This window comes from Manacus candei, unplaced genomic scaffold, assembly GCF_025592945.1.
Source record: "Manacus candei isolate 608988 ecotype Guabito, Panama unplaced genomic scaffold, ASM2559294v1 h1tg000005l, whole genome shotgun sequence".
Taxonomy (NCBI): Eukaryota; Metazoa; Chordata; class Aves; order Passeriformes; family Pipridae; genus Manacus; species Manacus candei.
In genome coordinates, this window is record NW_026138053.1 from 7,307,982 (window position 1) to 7,326,011 (window position 18,030).

Sequence of the window (18,030 nt, forward strand, 5' to 3'; positions counted from 1 at the left end):
TGCAATCATCACACCGAAGGAAAGGGAGAAGAATGCAGTCAGGAACATCACCAGGGAGAAGGTAAAAGCAATGTCAGACACCACATTTCATACTGAAATGCAAATTCCTCACAATCAGAATCTGTGTATTCTAATTGGAAGAAAAGGTTATGGAATTAAACATCTCCCATCCTGGACAGCTCAGCATGTTTTTAAGTGGCACAGTAAGTTGAAGGAAACTTGTTCATCTTCTGTCCTTTATAGAAATATCCTAATTCAGCTATTTTTTTTTTATTTCAAGATGACTTTCTTAATATGGCAAGTGAGACTGAACTGAGACTCGCCTTCTCATTCATTTTAAATAAAATAACATCACTATACCTACACACTTAAGCTATACTTTGAAATCTGAAGTAGAGCTTGGAATGATGCCTTAAACTAACCTGCTTAACAGATGTGAATTTTGCACCAACTTTTTCAGGTCCCTTTGAGATTTTCTCAGTCACATGAGTTGACTTGTACATTGTGCCTTTCCATTCTCTGAACACTTCCTGACATTATAGCAAAGCAAAGCAAACTTTCCTAATGTCAACAGCAACAAAAAGCCCCTATGTCAGATCTTTATTCACTGCTGCTTTTCAACACTCAGCCCTTGTTTCCTGACAGTTAAGTATTAGGAAAGCTAATCAGAGGAATTCACCTTGCTGTGAATGGACTTTTGATTTATTACACCAAACTCAATGACCTGCCTTATGCGAAAGTTCATTGTCTAGTAGAGCAAAGGGGAAAAAGCAAAACACTTCTGAGACTATAAGTATGAATTTACCCTAACAGGCAAAAATGTTTACATTCTTGTTCCACAACTGACAAATATCACTATTTTAAATTGTCTGGTAAATGGGTGACCTAATTGTGGCCTTTCAGAACCTGAAGGGAGGCTGAAGGAAAGAGACACTTTTTACAAGGATATCTAGTGACAGGACAAGGGGGAATGGCTTCAAACTGAAAGAGAGTAGGTTTAAATTAGAGAGTAGGAAGAAATTCTTCCTGGTGAGGGTGGTGAGGCCCTGGCACAGGCTGCCCAGAGAAGCTGTGCCCATCCCACCCCTGGAAGTGTTCAAGGCCAGGTTGGATGAGGCTTTGAGCAACCTGGTCTAGTGGAAGGTGTCCCTGCCCATACAGGGTTGGAACGAGATGGTCTTTAAGGTCCATTCCAAACCAGGCTATTCTGTGATTCTGAGTTTTACCTACAGAAATAGTTTTGACCAGTCCATTTAAAGACTCCAGTCTCCAAACCAGCAATGTCACTCATGCAGGTAATCCCACAGGAATGCCCAGATGAACAGCGGGCAGGCTCCTGCACAATATCAAACAGAAGTATTTGAGAACAGCTGTTAGATTTTACTGGAGAAATTTCAAACCATAAATAATTTTCTTGGATTCACTTATCTGTTCTCATCTCATTTGTGATTGCAGTGCCTTGTATCTGATTTTGTTATACACTGCTCCACAAATGCCTCTGCTTTCTATCAGTCAGAATGTTAAACACTTTCAAAGGGAGGAAGCATCTCCCCTAAGAAGGTTCCACACATTTTCTGTTCGTGGATAAAACTGAGCAGTGTTTCTGAATAATATCAGACAGTTCTGGAAAATATACTAAAGGGAAAAAAAGCACATGACAATATGACCCTTGAAACTGTCTGGGCCAGGTGTTGTTTGCTGTATTGTAATTCCACACCCAGCAACATCCATACCAGGAAACACACTGATCTCCACTCTGCTATGACCATGCAACTGGAAAGGTCTACGTGACCATATCACCCACTTACAGGATCAAAGCCCAAGTGATCCTGGGTTAGAGACCCTGTAAAAGAAGGAAAAAGAAAAACCAAACTGCTGCCAGGCTAAAATGTCCAGGGAAAAAGGAAAAAAAAAAAAAGATATGTTTGATAACTCAAACAGTTAAATGAGTATAAGACCTGCATGAGTGGTAATGCATCACAAAACCATGTTTATATTCTAAACATTTTTAAAAATCACCCAAGTAGTGTGCAGTGAGGAACCATTCACCTTCTACTGTCATGCTACAGTTTATTCTCTCTTGGAAGCAATTACAGGACAAATGCCAAGCTACAGAAGGTATTTTTCCAGCAGCAGCATCTGGCTTCTTGGCAGACTCCTCAGGCAATTTTATTGGAAGCTTTAGAGATGCTGTTGGGTCAGTCCTAGTTATATTGCTCAGGAGCTGTCTGGCAGTTTCCTCTTCCTAGATGTCATAATCCTTCTGATTTACTTTGAAGGAATTAGCACATTTCTATCCATTTCAAAAACAGTTGACCTGCAAGGCATTTAGGGGCCATCTACAGAGACACAGTAAAAGTCACTGGTCTAAATCTGTGTGCCTTTGAACCAGCAGCATTTCGGCATCCACTGCCTAATGCCTCATCAAGGAAACAACTAATCCATGCAAAAATTCTGTGTATGTGTGTGTGTGCATCTTACTGGTAAATTAAATGTATTCCTTTAGATTAAAGGAAAAAAAATAAGATGCATGAAAGATTAGCTAGTAAAAAAAAAGAAAGGTAGGATGGGCAACAGCAAATCTGTGCCTTTATTTAACATGGACCGCTCTCATATAGTAAAGACAGTCCTGTGCTTTATCCTGTAGTAAGGGAGAGTGCACATGAAGTCAAGAAATGCTTCTGGCAGACAGCAAGCATAAATTGAAATACAAGGGGATCAGCTCAGTCCACAGAAGAAAAACAATTCCTGAAAATCTGCTACTTGCAATTCCTCCATTAACCATGGTGCCTCCAAGGGCAGGAGGGGCACATGGAAGGGAAGAAGGCAAGACAGCTGATGATGTCCTCTGCTCTCCCTACTGCCCATCCCTTCCCCCTCTCCAGCCCTAGCAGCAAAGATCTGCATTATTCTGCAGCTGTAATCATGATTAATCCTCCTCCAGAAGGATGAAGGAGAGGGTGCTGGGTTTACCCACCCTCCCTGCATACCAACAAAACCTAGTCCAAAACAAAAAGTCTTTATGTCAGTTTGGAGCTGTCCTCTAGAATTCATACAGAGAAAGGGGGCACAATGCTATAGAAAGCACACTTACAGTCCATAACACAGGTGGGGTTTTAGAATACTTTTGTGCAATTACTTAAAAGAAATACGTTCCTTAATTTAAAAAGAAAAGGAGGCAGAAGTGTTCATTACTACTAATTTTTTTTTTCCAAAGACTTTCACACAGACATGCCTCGATGTCTTCTCATTTTTTTTTCTTTCAAGAGTTTTCAGAGAGGTTAGACAAAGAACCTTCCACGAAATCCTCTACCAGGTTATTTTCTAGGAAAAAAGAGTCCTAATGCCCAAAGGTAAATATTACAGGCACAAGAAATGTACTCTATAATTTAATAAAGGGCTATGGCTCTTGGATTTTCTGTAACAGGAATATACACAGAGCAACATGAGAGAAGACTGACAGCACTAAGAAAGATACACATATCCAGGTCAAACAAAAAGCCAAACAGAGCCCTGTCATCAGCAGAGTGCAACTAAATCCAACCAGACACAGACTTCAGACTTGGCTAATGCAAATTGACTAATATAATTCCATTTTATGCAGGGCAAAACATATTCTGATTGCAGGGCAGTGGTGCTCACAGGTTCTAAATTTAGGTATCATTAGGGCCAGGTGAACCATTCAGTGAACTAATCTGAATTTTATCCATAGCAAAGATTTGTACTGTCCAGAAATTACCTTCTCAGATTTAAACCACGTATTCACTCTCATTACTTCATACATTTTTTGGATATCTCCATTCATTAATTAAAATATGTGCAGAATCACAATATGCATTGACAAGGCAGCCTGGGTTTTAAAATGCTGTGCTATGGCACACACTGAAAAATCAATTATTTAGGCTTCAGTACATGAACAGAAGTTACTGGCACACTAGAAACCAAACCATATTTTAGGGGAGATGTAGCACAGATTCCATTGTTTACAAGCTGGTTTCTGCAAAGTACTGAGCAATCTCAGTGATCAGGTGAACATTTGGATACACACTGAAGACTAAACTTCCAGTGATGCCCTAGATTTCACTGACTACACAAAAGAGATGAAAGCTGCACAGAGAGACAAACAAAAGGTTTCCTCGATGCAGCAAAGATCTAAAATATTCTTATAAACTGTCTTTGATTCTACAGTCTCAACAAGGCCTGTAAACTGAGAAAGTAAACAAGAATAACCATCAAATGAGTGTCCTTTAGTACAGTCAAATAAAAATAGAAGTAAAATGCTGGTCTCCCTTGTACACTGCTCTCCTGAAACATCTGGCACACTTAAAACAATGTACTTTATATTCAAAGATAATATAACCTAATCTGAAATAAAGTTTCTGCTACAATGAAAACTAGTTGTTTTGCCAGCTGAGTTTAAAGCCAAAAGGTGAAGAAAACCTAATCCAATTAAAAGGAGAGGGAATTTAGGAATGCAGAATTTAATTACTGCACTTGGAAGACAGCCAGGACCATTGGGTTAAGCCCTTGTGAAAGGGCCAGGGGAACTCAGAAGAATTCCAGTGGTCAGGCCCCCGGCTCCTGAGCAGGGCACCCTTGGCACCCACGTGCCCTGTAGCTGAGGCCCAGGGAAGAATGCCAGCTTCTGACTTGCAGCGTTTCCAGCAAGTCCTTCCTCCCAATGCCCAGCATGAGGCAGACCTGGCTCTGCCCAGCTTGTGACACCAGACAGGCTCTCAGCACAATACGGTGAGACTGCAGACGATGGCCAATTAAAACTGCTGGGATAAATACGCCCTCAATGAAGTTATTGCCTGTGTGTCACTTTAACATCTTGGTTTGGTTTGGGCTTTTTTTCAGTTCCACAGACTAAATAGCAGGCAGCAATATTAGTTTTGGAAGAAGTATGATGTTTGTGTTACCCACTCCAGTTAATTAATGAAAATAATGACAGAGTTACAAAATCAGGGATGATTAAGAACTTGAAGACCATCCTATCCATTTCTCTGCCAAGCAGGATTTGTTCTTAATAGCACATAATGCTGTTCTTCAGCAAACCTTTTTAAATCACACCAGCAGCAAGAGTCCCATCTCCTTCCTTCAGAGGTGTTCACTCATTCAGGCTGGTTCAGAGGAAGAAGTAAAATCCGAGAACAGACATCCTGCTAACTTTGTATCATTATTCTGAGTTAACTGCTCAGAGATTATCTTCAGCAATTACTGCAAACACATTCCAAATGCCTGTAATCCTCACGCAGCTCCACTCTATCAGTGTTAAACCAATCTATCCCCTTCAGGTAAGAGCTAATGGTACAATCACATACCACTGGGTTTATAACCCAGACTATTATAGTCTCCATTATTAAATATTGCTTATTATTTTGTACTTACGAAGTCAGGGAGATGTGATTTTATTGCTTGCATATCATTCTTACATTAGTCTTATGCTGTTATAACTTCACTCTGCTTTTCCAGATAAGCTTTTTTTGCTTTCTGCATATTTAAATAGTAACTCTAATTATCCCTATTTGATTGCCCTCCTCTTGCAAAGCCTTTCCACAGGATCATCTGCAGCGAATTCTTCATCCTACTTAGATTTTAAGAAGCCTAAGACACATTATATTCTTTAATTTTAGTAAGAGCATAGAGGTGCTTCTTTCATAAAAGAAAAAGACATGCATAATGTGTTACACCTTCAGATATATTTTTTTCAAAAAGAGAAGGGTAGATTATTGATTATTATTACACTGGGAATAGTAGCAGTACAGAACAGTGCCTAATGATAAAGTCAACTAAAAACTAAAGAAACCCCAACAAACAAACAAAAAACCCCTGTTGACATGGTACCACACTGGCAAAGAAAACTTCACTGTCTAAAAATATTGCTTCTTTTGCAAACAATGCTTATAAGAGTTTTGTGGATTTATTTTCAACCAGTCACAGAAAACACTTTATACTTGTAGTTCATAGGTACATGAAGCTACATGTGGCTACACAGTAACTACAATTAATGGATTTAATGCATAAACTCAGGTAATCTATTCAAAGATGTGCACATTGCAGTAGCCCAAAACATGCCTATAAAATTTGAGTCAAAACTAATGTTTGTTACAATAATTTTGTTAGTATTTTTGGCCATTTTTGAAGAGATTTTGCTATTTTGATTACTGTCAATACATTTTGGGTTAATTATAGTGGTGTTTAGTAACATCATGTGTTGTTAAAGTTGCCTGACATTTCCCTTAATGATTCTCTTTCTAGCTCTTTATAACTTTACCACACCAAACTCTATCTGCCAGAGCTGACATCTTGCATGACACACAGCAAAAGCAGTGACACTCACAGATCAACCTCCAGGACCTTGTCCTGCTGCCCTGAGGCATGAGATCATCCCACTCTCCTCCTCCTCCTCCCCTGCTCACTAAGCAGTGAAGTTTCCCACAGTGACTGCCTTTATCATTCACTCCTGACTTTGATCCTCCAGCACAGACATGTTCCTACTAAGACTTTATGGCAAAGAGAAGTTACTCTGTACACTGCACACACAACTTTGCATTCTGTTACCTTCCATCTGGACAATGTTAAATTTAGCATTTCTTTACTGATGTGCTTGGCTCTGTAACAGTAATTTACATTTTTGTGTGTGTGTGTAGTAACATTCAGGGAAAAAGACGCAACACAGGTGTACAGCAACCATATTGCAGCATCTTGTGGAATTCAGCTCACAAGCTGCATTCTTTCAGCACCTACTCCTGCAAAAGTTACTTCAGCAATAAGTGATATGAGTCTGGCAGTGGTAACTATCTCTCAAACATGACTTGGACTGAACAGGACAGGAAAGAAAAACAGGAGTTTTAGTTGTTAACTGTGACTTTCAGATCCATTTGTGTCAAAACAGTGTCAAAAAGCGTTTGGAAAGACAAAACACAGTCTTGAGCCCCGAATGCTCACAGAGCATTCACTACTTTAGTAAATACTTCTTTATTAAGGACTACTTTAGTAAATAAAACAACCAACCAACCACACAGAGGCACAGTCTTTGAGCCAAAGACTTTCCTTAGGAAATGTGACATTCAGCCAAGAAAAATGCCTCTCTCTCATCTTCTCTGGTCCTCCCCACAAATTTGTACACCCCTGAAGATCTAACATCACCTCAGAAGCACAACAAAGTACCACATTCACACCTGAACCAGCTGGTTTCAGGTACAGCACCAATGAAAGCAGGATGGCAGGGTTGGCAAGGCAATCAACGGGGCTCATCTGACCAAACTAACCATGTGGGAAGAAAATTCTGCTGCCACATACACTCAGCGCCAGGACATGCTGAGAAGCAGCCTGGTTGAAGAAGGCAGGACTGCTTGCCAGTTTAGTTCCCTGCAAAGAGGCCAGCTCAAAGTCCTGTACTGCCCCAGATGATGATAGAGGGGCTGTGAGGGCAAGCTCAGAACACCTGCAACACAGCCTGTGGTTCAAATAGACACGAAAGGATATGTGTCTGTGTTCCGGACAGGGGTTTATATTCCCCAGATTGATGACTTTAAAAGGAACACACAGTAGAGATGTCCCATTGTGATTTATGCTGCACTCTGCTCTCATGCTGCAGCCCTGGCAGGAGCAGCAGCAGGAGGATCGATGCTGCTGGCTGGGTCTGCCCACAGGGAATGAACCTGCTCTGGAGGCAGCACCACGAGCAGAGACAGATCCTCATCAGAGCCAACGGCTCGGAAACATCACAGGGAGATAACCCACACAGATCCTCAGTGACCTTCACAAATATCTCCACAAAGATGCCCACGATTGAAGAGAAAGTTATATTGGTAACAAGTGCTGAACACCTCAAAGCAAATACTTCAGATTAATAATAGCCATTAAAATATATTTTCTCAGCAAGACGTAGCAATCCCATCAGGAAGAACAACTGGTGTCACCAGATCATAAGCAAACACAGGTGAGGACGCCCAGTCTTTAGCAGCAAAGTAATCCTCTGGCACCCTATTCAAAACCTGAGAATATTCAGAATATTATTGGAAGAATAATTCTGTTTGAAGCTCACTAAATAAATCTCAGATTCTTATGTGAAGTAATTTGATTCTATTTTTATCTATTAAAGAACATTTGGATTAACAGATTGAAAAAGTTCATTCACAGCTTTATGTATAAATATATATATATATGACTGTTACAAACCCTCCCCCCTGATGCCCATATAACTAAAAAAAAAAATCAAAGCAGAAATTACATTTACACAGTCTTGAAAATATTTTAAAATCATCACTAACATGTGTGATTTCATCTTATTTTACTTATGAGCCCAAAGATGTATCCTGAATGCCATTTCTATAGAAATTGAGTGCCAAATATTACAAAGTTGCCATTTTACTATGTAAAAATATCCTGCCAGCATTCAAGCAAATTAAATTTAAAATTAAACTTCAAGCCTTTGCATGCCACCATAATATTTCAGGCAACAACTTCAAGCAAGGAAAAGCAAAAAACAGACTGTGCGTATACTACAGTTCAAAATAGATTTCTCATGTCAAATGGCACAGTTTTTCCTTTTTTTTCCATTAAAGAGTTATTTTAAATCTTCTGCTGAATATATTTACATGCCTAATGAAACTTCTTTGGTGATTCTTCTTGAATTACTATATATGCTTTAACACTGCATACACTAATAGTGTACACATATATACAAATCCACACACAAATGTATGCACTCATGCACACCATATTCATGCAAAGAGAATTAATGGGTTTTTTTGACTGGATGCTACCCCCTGTAAATATGTTAAACGTGAATAGTGCTCATGGTTGGGTTCATTAACTAAAAATGTTGCTGTTGTCTGCACAATTCGTGTTGCTCAAATAAGAAGGCATGACATGTAAAATGCTAATTTACAGATTGAGTTCTTTTCAATTTACCATCAAGGTCTTTCTCCATGAGGAAAATCAGTGGTCGCTCACTATAATTCTCATCAAGTAACTTGAGCTGAGACCTCACTCGGCACCTGAAGATAAGTCTCTGCAGGTAGCCTTCTCCAAGAAAAACAGGGGAAAAAAAATTATAAAAAGGTTTTGAATGAGCCCTAAACACATTTTCTGACATGTTGTCATGGAAAAATAATATCCAAAAGCCACAGTCCACTGTGACTGACAAACCTCATCTTTCAAGGGAAGAGTCATTATACTTAGAGTGGCAGTTGATGTCATTGTAGATAACTCTTCTCACAACTTCAGCTATTTCTTCTTCAGTCTTTTTCCTAAAATCCCCATCTCTAGAACATCTGTAGTCTGAGAGATCTGCTCACATCCATAAGCGTGAGAGTTACTCTGAACACCCAGAACAAAGCTTGGAATGTCACTCTATCAGTTAAGTTCACACCTGATGTCCCCATTATAGGTCGATGCAGCATTTGATAAACAGATACATTTAAGAGATTAACTTCAAACCCCCATTATTTCTCCAAACTAGAACAGCAGTAGTTCCATCATTCCCTAAAACATTCCAGGACTTCAATCTACCACAGCTGTACCAGTTGCCTCTTCTATAAATACCTATGACACCCAACTACTTCAGGGACCATAAATGGCAACTTAACTGCTCAACACCTAAATAATTTACGTCTTTAAAATTTCTGAGTAGGTTCATCAGTGGGTTTGTCTCCCTTTCACAGATGCAGCTCTGTGTTGTATTTAGCTTTCCACAGGATCTCACCACCTCCCTGTCACTTGATGTACAAACTACTTCGGTTTCAAAGATCTCTTCTATACAGGGTGAGTTTTCAGCAGCAACTTAATTCTTTTAAATTCTTTTCTGTCACCTCTGTTAGTTTATCAGAGCAGTCATTAAGGCTGGGCATTCTGAGGCTGGTGGGTATATCTGAGCTAGCTCACTTGGAGCTAATTGTGTTCTATTTGACATTCTCCAAGCACTGACAGTCCTCATTCAAGCCGAGTGTGAAAGTTTTTAAATTAGCTTTCACAGTTTGATTCACAGACAGCAAATGCAAAATGGCACAGGATTAATTTTTCCCCAACAACACAGTGTAACAAAATAGCCCAAAGGCTATTTTACTTCATTTGCTTTAACTATTAGGGAAGATTCACAGCACAGACAATGTTCCAACAGAGACAAAAGCTCCAGAGGACTTTCAAAGCTTAGTATTGCCCCCATTAATTAAAGCACCATACGTCTGTACAGCCTTTCCACTTTGTCACTACATGTTAAAATGAAAGTCTAGACCATTTTAGACAAACCACACTGATTATTGCTTAAAACATGAACATATCAATAAAGTCTTCTCAATTTTATTATAGAACACATTTTTATTACATATTAAAGCATGGCATTTGATTTAAATTAAATTTAAAATAGGCTATATAGAAATCCACATTTTCTTGGGGAAGTACAAATCTTGACTTCACATGTTATCTCACTCTCTTTTTATTGGTCTGCCTTCATCTGCCAGGATACAACTTGAATATTGTATCACCTATTGCAAAAGTGCTTTGGTCACTTCCAGCAAACAATGGCAGAGCAGGATGGAATTTTAGCTTTCCTGGCACCTTTCATTTTCCCAGCCATTACCATTAGGCACATACACTGAGTTTATATGGTGAACTTTCTGAATCTGCAAAGTCTCTCAAACAAAACTTCCAAGTACACAAATTTCCCTTTGAGTAAGCACAAAGGTGTGTATGAGCAGCTCCATCAACAAATTGAAAAGTTTATCACATATTGAAGCTTCTACACTCATTTTTTAGAAGCAAAATACTTCTCTGGTTTCAGAGGCAAACTAAAATCTCCACCAACGGTTTGGCTCCTCTTGTCAAAGTACGTATCAAAATATTTCACGTAAGGTCCAAAACTCATAAGCACTCTTCAATTCAAATTAGTTCTAATACTCTAATAACCAATAATTCCAATATAATCTAATAACTGTATCAATAGTGGTAAGTCACATCTCAGATGGAAACTATCTTAAAGTATAAAAAGTATGTACAGTGACATTTGAAAAAATTTTGCCCGCACAGATGGATTCCAGCTCCATACTCCAGATTCCATATTTGATATAGCCTAGGATATGCAGGTCAAATCTGACAAACTGTAAAGTCAAAGGCCCATCTGTAAATGTCAAAATTTAGTCACTGAGGTTGATATAATTTAGGTACTTCTTGACAGGATTTAGAATACTAATCTCAAATATTAACCTAGTTTTAAAAGTTTTACGAGCTTTTTCCATTGTGTGTTAAGAAGCTACATACTTTCGATACAGTGATAAATATTTTGTAAATAAGAAACCTTTTTCACAGTAAATTTGCAAGAAAAGAAAATCAGGAAACGTCTGTTACAATTTTTAAAAAGAATCCACACTATTTAGTGAAATGTATTTATAAGACATTTTAAGAAAATCTTGGAAATCTTTCTTCAAGTCAATTCTAGTATAATGCAAAGCCACAGACCAGTCAATGAGACCCAACACCAATTCATCCCTGTCAGCAGGCACTCCAGGCAAGAGTGCCCTTGCCTCGAGTGCCCTTCACACACAAGATCACTACAAGATCACACACAAAACCCACAAACTAGTCAGGTTTACTTTTTTTTTTCTTTTTTTCATTTTGGAACATTTAAAATGTGATGAGTTTACATTTAGAATCTCCAGTTGCTGCAAAAATCCTCCATGCATAAACCCAGAAAACAGGGATGCAGCTTGTGTGAACAGAACTAAGTTAGACCCCAACTAGCCAGAACTAGGCTGTGAAAAGTGAGCCCTGACAGTGGTGGGCAGGCTTGGACAGGCTCCTTGAAACAGAGCTGGCACAGCTGGCACACAGGCAGTGCTCCTGCTGCCTGGATTAACCTTCATTTGGGTACAGCTACAAAGGCCAGAATTGCAGCTCTCCATGGTAATAGAGAGCAATTTGGATATGTCTTTATAGTTGTTTCATGAAATCTTTTCTGATGATGCTTATGTAATGAAATGGAAGATGAAATTCCACTGACTTTAACATATCAGAAAATCTAATTTAACACAGACAAAATAAAGAACTGAAAAACATGTTTTTTTAAAAATAAAACCACTTTTCTACAGCCTTTAGACCATTGGATCTTGTGTGTAACTACAGATAACATAAATCCTTAAGACAGTCATGAAGTTTTACCCACCCAAATATAAACCAGCCCCCTGCACATGGAACTTCTTCGATGGCAAGTACAACTCAAATGTTCTCTGAATTAACTTCCAAAGCTTATAAAGCTTTATCAGCTCAGATGGTAAAAACCAACGGGTTATTTGAGAGCTAAACTTGTCAGAAACTGCAAAAGAGATACAATCCAATTGTTATTGAAAGTTATGAATACAGTTTTCTGGTCACTTCATGTCAGGTGCTAACAGACATCAGAATCACTGAACAACACATTCACATGAGACATGGAGTGCTTGTGAATATTTATGCTTAAGAAACTTTGAATTCTATCCAATTGTAAATGCCACAGTGTAACTGATCAGTCCTGATCATGAAAGTCTTCCAGAGTATTCTCAACTCTAAAACAAACTAACACTTTTACCTTCCTGCATTTGGCAGGAGTTCATATTACAAGAGAGACATTAGATAAAGCAAAGAGGTCTTGCAGGGCAAAAAACTGCTGAAAAAAATACTCAAATAAGCAGCAAAATAAAGTCACTGCTTCAATATATTATTTTATATATTGACTAGATGGTCTCTGTATATGTGTATATGTAAAAGCCTGTATCTACTTAAGACAGCCTTCAACTGGCAATCTGCAATCAAAGAGCAAGTGTCGGTTGAACTAAATGCTACCAAAGAAAGAGTTAACACATAATCATCACTCAGTTTAATGCAGTTTCTGATCTGTAACAGCACAGAACAACAACTTCAAACCAGCTGTGCAGGGCAACAGAATTCTGCCAATTTACACAGGATCCAGGATCTGTCCCATTGTATAGTTCCTTCACTCATTTCATTAAATCATGTTTGCCAGCAACTACAAAGTCCTAATGGGTGCAGAAAGCTATTCTGCACTTGTTGATTGCCAAGGCATCTGTGCAAACCCAGTGAAATGGAAAGAAGTGAAGCAAGGAACCCCACTGTTAGAAATAAACCTAAATCAATACAAATAGAACTTAAGCACTTGCCATATATGGCTGATTTCTTGCAAAGTATAAGACCTATCAGGGCCTGGTTTTAGCCTGAGACTACCTAACAATGTTTAAATAAATTGGATGATACTTTACTAAACAATACTCTTTACATTTAATTGTCCTAATGCAAAACAATGGCAATATTCAAGTGGCAAATCCTCAAGATGAATTAACATGTTGAGTTTCAGAAAAGTTTCTTTTTCTTTCAAGACACTATCAAGCTACTTCTGTTTTCTCACCAAGTTCAGTGCTGTTCTATTTTCATAGCTCTGAGAGAATCACAGACCTGGTAGAAAATCTTCAGCTTTGCTTTGCAATACTCCTATTTCCGAGACAACCAGCACCAAGCAATATACAAATCCAAGAAAAGGAATTGCCATGAGATGCTACAGTTCCGTGAATAGCTGTTAATGCCAGCTGCAGCAGCCAGAATATCAATTTCCTCATTGCAAAAATTTAGGAAAGCATGATACAAAAGTGAAGGCAGCTTTATCATTACCTGCCTGTTATCATTTCAGAAAGCTTTCCCCCCTTACCTTCTTTAAGTATCTACTAACAATTTTTTTCATTGCAGTTCATCTTGAAAATTAATCATCATAAATTTAAAACCATTTTCTTGCAGATCTGTCAGGTCTGTAGTGCTATTTCATTTATTACAAGACCACATGACGCATCAGAGCTCAGTATTTGAACATGACATATTTTCACTTTGTTGTGATACCACATTCGAAAATTGTTCCTATCAATCTTTCACTGGAGCCAAAACTTAACTGTCTTGTTCACTGAAACATTAAATGCCAAGTCACACAGATGAATAAAAGCATTTGCAAGATGCAAACATTTGCAAAAGTTTCCTGTTGAAAGGGTCTATAGAAGAGAATCCACAAAAATGAACGGAATCCACAGTGAGTACTGAAAGCCACTATTTGTAATCATTTCAGCCATCAGATCACACGGAAAGTTAAAAGATTTCATGAACAGGCTGATCTTTAAGTAGGATTTTGGAAGTATTTACAGTTCTGATTTCCAAAAAAATACTACAAGTTCTGTGCATTTGCCTGACTCAGCTTATGCATTGCTTAAAATCCCTGATTTTCTGCATCGTTCACCAGTGAGGAGTAAAACCCCAAACAAACAGGCCATATACTTACAGTCCCCATAATGCATCATTTTCCCTCTAAACAGTGGCAGCAAACAGGCACATCCAATACTGTATTACTTTCTTCTCTCATTCATGACGATTTCACACACAGGTTCTTTGACTCTGAAAAAGAAGCATTTCCCAGGTTCTAAGGACAGAGGTACCCCAACCAATCCATCATGCTTTGTGTGCTAATGATAGACTCATGCATAAGAGGCACCAGGAGCAGTCAGAGGCAGCAGGCATGAAAAGGAGTGAATCAACTGTCAAGGGTTGTGATCTGAAGGACCGCAAGGCTGTGATTAGAATTTTCAATCAGGACTTCCACAATTTATCATGCTACAAAGGAAAGGGGGGGACACACACATATTTCTTCATCAGCCCTTCCTGCTGTGGGCAAAGTGAGTGTTAGGGCATTAAAAACAGGAAATCTGAACATCTTAGGCTTATAAGCAGGTACTCTTCAGGGAGTGGGAAGTAAAAGATTTTCTGGGACTGCAGGGCTACTACTTTTTGTCTGCATACCCAAAATTGAAATAAGATTATTTGCAGCACAGGCTTTGATATTATGAAAAAGAAACACAGCTTTTCCTTCTCCTCTTACAGGTATACTCAGACACCTGAGCAAGAAGTAGCTCTGGAAACCTCTGACTGTTGCCTTTAAGGATATGAAATGGAATAAAACCCACCAGGAATCCTACATCAGAATTTGCTAATACACCCTGTGAAACTTTAGAAAATAAAAAGGCAGAGGAAATACAGCGGAAATATTCTCATAGCCTGTATGAAATCACCTGCAGCACTTGCCAGGAGGCATACAGTCACATTTTCAAAAGGTAAAAAGGAGCAGCAAGTTTACTGAGTGCACAGGTTCACAGCAACCAAACACATGGTCTAACTGTGGTATTGGTTTGTCTTGGTACTACTACCTCTGCTTAGTAATTCTACATCTCAACAGCCTCAAACAGGATTTGGAGATGGGCTGGTTCTGCAGCTCTGCTATGGTCTCCCTTTTGAAATCACAAGAGTCACAAAACCTCTTCAAATATTTTGCTGCTTCTTCCTCTCCTTCCTCACCTATGAAACACAGCAACTCCATCTCTCTGGACACAAATTTTGCAAGAACTCATTCCCAGAGGGGACTGCTGCCTCAGAGAGGATGACCCCTAGAAAATCAAAAAATGCCAGCCCAGCAATTAGGAACTGGGAGCTGGTGGTTCAAAGGAAATGCCACAGGGTCTGTACCCATGTCACTGCAGAGTCTTTGTCTCAAACTCTAGATTCAAGTGACAGACCAGGCAGATTAGATATTTATTGAAATATATGAATGAGGCATTATTTTAAAAGGCAATTTTCATGTTAAACTATGAGTAATGAACAGTAAAGACAGATCTTATTTACATAATTAATGTTTCAGTTATTGATATTCCTTCAGAGGGTCACTAGCCTTTTTTCTCCAAGTTAATTAATTAATAAAGCAACTGCTTTTATGTAGGTAATTGTAATCACTTTAATACTCAAAGGCATGTAAAATATCTGGCTTTTTTTCTTTAATGTTGCAACTGGAGTGACAAACCGATCATTTGCATAAATATAAACACTGAATGGGTCCATTTAACTCCTGACTAGAAAGAAATCCTTTGAAACTAACAGGAAAGAAATACATTAATTATGGACCAACACAGGAATCTGGGCAAGATCACCTTTTGTCCTTGCATCACAACAATCATGTTTTCCCTAACACAAATCTCAGCTTCAAGACAGTAAACTGCTCATGGTGCAAATCTGGTCTCACTTTTAGCTGAAGATTGCTCTGAGGAGACAAAATACTTTAAGAAAGAACAGACTTTATGGACAAACAAACACAAACCAGAGAACTGTTAGCAAGCAGAAAGCTTTAAACACTCAGCATTTCACAGGTAATTCAGAACTTTTTATTTTTTCCATTAAGAAATACACATACAAATCCAGCAAGAAGCAGTTTGACCCTATAAAAACCTGTTGCAGAAAAACTTATTCTGCATGGTAAATGCTATTCAAGCCAGGTGAGATGGTTACTTTGCTCAGTAGCCAGAGCTCACGTGCTCCTGCATCAGATCAGGCAAAGCATTGCAAATCTGGAAAGGTCTAATGGATGCATTTTCTTGAGGAAGACAGGACAACTGAGAGGTTAGATGGAAGCTTTTCTCCCCTCCCTCATTAGAGACAGTACTGAGTGACCAGGTTCAGTACAACGTGGTGAACACCTTGATCCATGAGTTAATTTAAATTCTGCACAGTCCATCTATGAGCTGTTGGCTCAGAAGCCAATTACTACAGCTTCTTGTCTGTAAATCTCAGTCTTGCTCCACTCACAGTCCACTCAAAACATGACTGCAAAAAACATTTTAGTGGCCTCTTTCATAATTCTGTCCTTGATATGGGAGAACGACACTGGGATTATCATTTTTATCACACACCATGAATAAATTATACTCATCCCTTTTCTGACCCTTCCTATCTACAGCACTACAGGTTGCTGCCAAACAAGCATCTTCAGTGCCACACGGTTCTCCAAAGCCAATTATCTGTTGTTAAAATTTCATCTTGAATATGCTATTTATTGTGTGATCTAATCAACAAGAAAGAAAGAGTTAAAGATGTTGATATCTGAATACTGACACCACTGACTAGCTCATAACCAGAGTCCCATCATTCTGGTATTTCCTGATCAGAAAATTGCTATAAAACATAACTGAGGGGAGTTTCCCCTCTTTTATACAGTGTCTAGGATCACACACAGAAATGAAGGGAAGGAGAGCTCCAATGCACCTCCATTCTAGGGAATGGGATTGCAATACAGAAAATAAATGTTATTATTTGTATTATGCACTCATCTGCACCATATCAGCTGCTAAAACCTTGCAAAACATTCCAGACGTCATCAGGAAACATTTCAACCTGTTTTCAGACTGTAAATCTCAAATCTGATCTCCCTCCAAGAGATTATAACAAAACATGAAATAACCTAAATATTGAAAGTTATTTCACAGAAAACTGAAATAGATACTGTAGGGAAAAACACATTCCAGGCTTGCAAATTCTATCTTGTACGTAATCCTTCTCCAAATTCTTCCAGAGGACTATCTGATCCATCTCTCTCTCTCTGTCTCACAGTATTTTTAACCACTGCAGATCTTTTCAGCCAGTGGCTGGTTGTTTTCAACTGGTGGTTGTAGCAAGTGGCATTCAAACCACGCAGGAGTAAGGAATGCAGCCACTAAGTAGATTATGAATAAACCACTCAGGTAGTCTTTTCTGTGTTTCTCAGTAATCACTCACAGCCAAGGAGCACGATAGAGATCTGCTTCTTCAGTGTCTCACTTCTAAAGGATCGATGTGCTGCGAACACAGGCACTACAGGACTTAATAGCAAGTTTTAAGTGCTTCTTACAAGACAAGGGTCTCCTCTTCTTGCAGGCATGGAAGAGCTAAAGAGCTGCTATCACTGGGTATTTGTGCCTTTTTGTCAGAATCATCCTTACTAAACACAGAGAAGCTACAGTGCACAGATCCAAGAGAAGATATAAATGAAATTCTAGATTAACACAGCTCCATTAAATCAACTTAGCAATTTTATCTCCAGGGATAACAATTTGGCTTGCAGTGGTGGGCTAAATAATGCAGTTCAACACATTAAGAACAGATCTGTATTCAGACTGAATGGACTGTTAGCTCAGAAAAAAT

At 38.7% G+C, this 18,030-nt stretch overlaps 1 protein-coding gene across 12 annotated transcripts in view; it reads right to left on the bottom strand.

Moving 5' to 3' along the window:
• Positions 1-18,030, bottom strand: part of DAB1 (DAB adaptor protein 1) — a 440,923-nt gene that overhangs the window by 123,036 nt on the left and 299,857 nt on the right. For 9 of the 12 annotated variants that reach the window (XM_051801374.1, XM_051801333.1, XM_051801395.1 and 6 more), the window contains one exon: positions 14,315-14,427. The exons of the other annotated variants lie outside the window; for them this stretch is intronic. The gene's annotated coding sequence lies outside the window, so the exon portion shown is untranslated. The remainder of the gene's footprint in view (positions 1-14,314; positions 14,428-18,030) is intronic. 12 annotated transcript variants of the gene reach the window in all.